General features: G+C 56.9%; 1 protein-coding gene across 1 annotated transcript in view; it reads right to left on the bottom strand.

The window, feature by feature from the left end:
* EVC2 (EvC ciliary complex subunit 2) overlaps nucleotides 1-1,136 on the bottom strand; it is a 113,501-nt gene that overhangs the window by 90,098 nt on the left and 22,267 nt on the right. The gene's annotated exons all lie outside the window — the stretch shown is intronic.

The raw sequence follows: 1,136 nt of genomic DNA, 5'->3' as shown, positions 1-1,136 counted from the left end.
GCATTTCGAATACCGGTGGCACCACTGCCGGCATCACAGCAACATGCAAGCCACCACAGGATGACGCGCTGGTTTGCTGAGTGAAGGCAGAAGGTCACAGAGGTTGACTGGGGGAACCCCAAAGGGGCAGTCTTGATAGGTTTTCTCAAGGAACACATCCTATCGCCATCAGCCGGAGGCTGGTGAGAGGGCAGGTGGATGGGTGCAGCCTCATCGTCTTGGATACCCACCACCAAGTTGATTTCAACTCACGGCCACCCCGTGTCGGTGTGGAACTGGGTGCTCTTCCAAAGAAGATGGTCAAAGCTTTCTTCCGAGGCACCTCTGGGTGGACGCAGAGCTCCAACATTGCCGTGAGCAGCCCAGCGCGTCAGCAGTTGGCATCCCTCGGTAGAAGGGCACCATGCTGGGTGTGTTAGTCCAGGAGGACTAGAGAAACAAATGCAGGGACACTCGTCTATATGGGAGAGAGAGCTTTCTATCAATTATGCATCAATAAAACATGCCAGCCAAGTCCATACGTTCGATATTTCCCCATAAGCCCCACGAGCCCATGAATTCCTTTTCAGACTCACACAGCACATGCAGTGATGCCGGACGCAGGGACATCACAGGCCGGTGGGTGGAAAGTCCTGTGGGTCCAGTGGCTCCAGGGCTCTGTCTGCCACCAGCTTGGCTCCATGTGGCTTGGCAACAGGAAGGTGTAGGAGAGAGAGAGTGTGTCCCGCCTCCAGAGAGGAAGAGAGGAAGTCCCAGAATCCTCGGGAGAAAGCCATGCCCAAAGGGGCTGGGACCTGACTGACAGGCTAGACTCCACCCCTCCATTCGTATTTATCAAGTTGACATGCAATTGTGTAACGACCACACTGCGTCAAGCGGAGGGGCAGTGGAAGAAGAGGAAGGCCCGCGGGGAGATGGATGGACACGGCGGCTGCATCGAGGGGCTCCGGCACAGCAGCAGTTGTGAGGACCACGCAGGACCAGGCAGCGGTCCCTTCCGTGGTTCACAGGGTCACTAAGGGTGAGGACCAGCTCCATCACACCCAACAATAGGGTTCCATCCGGGGGCAGAGGAAGGTAAGCCACCTGAAGACAACAGAGGGTCTTCAGGCCCAACACCGGTCTGAGGTGCCCAG

Source organism: Echinops telfairi, unplaced genomic scaffold (genome assembly GCF_000313985.2).
Source record: "Echinops telfairi isolate 266 unplaced genomic scaffold, ASM31398v2 ScPeMD7_28;HRSCAF=97, whole genome shotgun sequence".
In the NCBI taxonomy this organism is placed as follows: Eukaryota; Metazoa; Chordata; class Mammalia; order Afrosoricida; family Tenrecidae; genus Echinops; species Echinops telfairi.
Note: the sequence above shows the minus strand (reverse complement) of the source record. Positions and strands in the feature narration are given on the sequence as shown.